Genomic DNA, 2,473 nt, shown 5'->3' with positions numbered 1-2,473 from the left:
ATAAGACACGATTTGACTTGGTGTGGTCATCAAGATCATATATTAACCATTAATTTATACTACTGCATGTAATTTATGGCAACAACAAAAGTATCATTAGAAAGTAGTTGTAAAGACAAATCTAGTATTACCATATTGTATTATAAACTTTTTATATTATTAGACTAATTATTGGTCAAAGATAACAAAGTTTGAATTTGAAATACGTGGATATACGAAGATACACCGTGCTCGTGCCCACGGACAGTAATTACAAAACGAAGTCAATATTCCATAACACAAAACGTAATTACAAAACGAAGTCACTATTCCCTAACAACGGCGACATACGGTAGTTCTACGGAGCCCATGTACAGCTTGCCGCCTTCCCTCTCCACCACCTCCGTCGGCCTCACGCTCTTGGGCCCTCTCATCACCTGGACCACCTGCCCGTCGGCTCCGACCCTGACGGCGAGCAGGTGGCTGTCCGGGCCAAAGGGCAGCTCCATCTTCTCCCGGTGCAGCGCCACCCAAAACCCTCCTCTGCCATCGGCCCTCACATTGTCAGGGTACCCCGGCAAGTCAGCGAGGTGCTCAGACGTGCCCGCCTTGGGACCCTCGATCCAGTACCTAAGCAGCTTGCACGGCCCAGTGAGCGCGACCACGAGGTGTGTCCTGTCGGCGCTAATGGCGAGGCCATTGGGGTACGTGACGCCGGCCTGCAGCACGGTAACCTGGCCCGTCTTGGGGTTGTACTTCATGAGGCGGCCGGACGAGTCCCCGGTGGCGGTCACCCTCTCGTGCTGCGACCGCGGGTAGTTCATGGCTTCATGCTGCTGTCCGTGAAGAAGACGTCCCCGGTGACCTGGTCGACGTCGACCCCGTTGGTGAAGCGGAGCGGCACGCCGTCGGCCTCCGCCGCCAGCACCGTGGCCTCGCCGCCGCCCGGGCCGACGCGCATCAGCCCCTTGTACGCGTCCGCGATGTAAAGGTTGCCCGACGCGTGGTGGAACCGCAGGCCTAGCGGGCGGCCGCACTTGCTCTCGGTGAGCTCCGCCGGCCGAGCCCTGGACGCCGTGCAGGCCTCGGCGTCGTAGCCTGGGCTGTACGTGTACGTCGACCACCCACGCGCGAAGCCGTTCCACTTGAGGACGCGGCCGTCGGAGACGCCGCTGTAAGGACCGGCGCCCGCGCCGTCGAAGGCCACGCTCTCCGGGCCGCGCAGCAGCGATCCCCGGAGTGGCAGGTGCTTGCTCCGGCTCCCGTCGATGGTGCTCGTCTCGGAGATGGGGCGAGCCGCGCACGGCAGGAGTAGCAGCAGGACGGCGAGGCACCAGATCGCCAATGCCCGAGCAAGCTTGTTCCCCGTGCGGATCGCCATGGTTTCTGCGGTTTTCGAGGGCGCAGCCGCAGACAGTGTTCGTGTCGTGGGCTTGGTGGCTTGGACCTTGCGTTCGTTTGCTGAAGGCTTTGCGAACGGTGCCTTTGGTGTGGTGGAGAGAAGCAAGGGCGCGCGCCTCCTCCTTTTATTAGCCTGGCTGGAGTAGCTTCTTTACGAATCGGGCAATGGACTCGGACTCGTTGGTCTCGGACGTTCGGCTTATCGGACTTGGTTTGCGTTTCTAACAAGATTTTTTCTTTCAACATTTGTATCTCCATATCAATCATATATAAAGCTGACATGATCCATACTGAGATCATGAAACCTCATATTAAACTCTTTCTCAAAACTTCCTCAAGTTTCAGTTATTAACTACGATGATGAACAGTGAGTTAAGTCTCCATAACCGAGGAGCAACGACGATTCAAACCGATTAAAACCCAGCTGGAGATTCCCAACCACACGACATATGTAGGTCCTCGACCTACATATACCTACCCACCCTCAGATTCTCTAAAACAAGAACGGGTCCACGCCACCCGAATACAGTACTCCACCATTCCAGCCCATTGCCACGTGGGTACATACTACTCTCGCCATCTCTCCACTCCTAGTGCGCGAGTAGTAGACTTGGTTCAAATATTCTGATTCACTCTGCGCTCAAGCGGACAGAGAAAATAACAAAAGGTCATACAAAACTGGGAGCTGCATATAACAACTGAATGGAATCAGACGCTAAATAATCCAATTTTTGGTTTGATGATGCAGAAGCTAACAAGCAAATTCAGATATCAAGATGAATGATCAAATATTGCTCTGATTTTTGGCCTACCAGAATGGACAGACGGAAATGTGAGCCCAAATATTGAGGCAACATTTGCTACTTGTCAGTTAACTAGCAAGGGATTTTCAAACAATTTCAATACTCCAAAATTATTGACCATTGAAGAATAAATGCAGAATACAAGACATGTAAGCAATTCAAGAACAGTGATTCCGAAGGCAAACCATATCAAGAACCGACTGTTACTCGCAAAAGGACAGAAAGATGGAAGCAGAACAAGGATATGTCGGTCTGTGGCACCTGGCACGGTGACTACTGCACTCCTCGCT

General features: G+C 52.7%; 1 pseudogene; it reads right to left on the bottom strand.

The window, feature by feature from the left end:
* Positions 1-305: 305 nt before the first annotated feature.
* LOC136474244 (protein STRICTOSIDINE SYNTHASE-LIKE 10-like) lies at positions 306-1,446 on the bottom strand (annotated as a pseudogene).
* Between the last annotated feature and the right edge of the window lie 1,027 nt (positions 1,447-2,473).

The sequence above is a fragment of the Miscanthus floridulus genome, chromosome 8, assembly GCF_019320115.1.
Source record: "Miscanthus floridulus cultivar M001 chromosome 8, ASM1932011v1, whole genome shotgun sequence".
NCBI classification, from domain to species: Eukaryota; Viridiplantae; Streptophyta; class Magnoliopsida; order Poales; family Poaceae; genus Miscanthus; species Miscanthus floridulus.
Note: the sequence above shows the minus strand (reverse complement) of the source record. Positions and strands in the feature narration are given on the sequence as shown.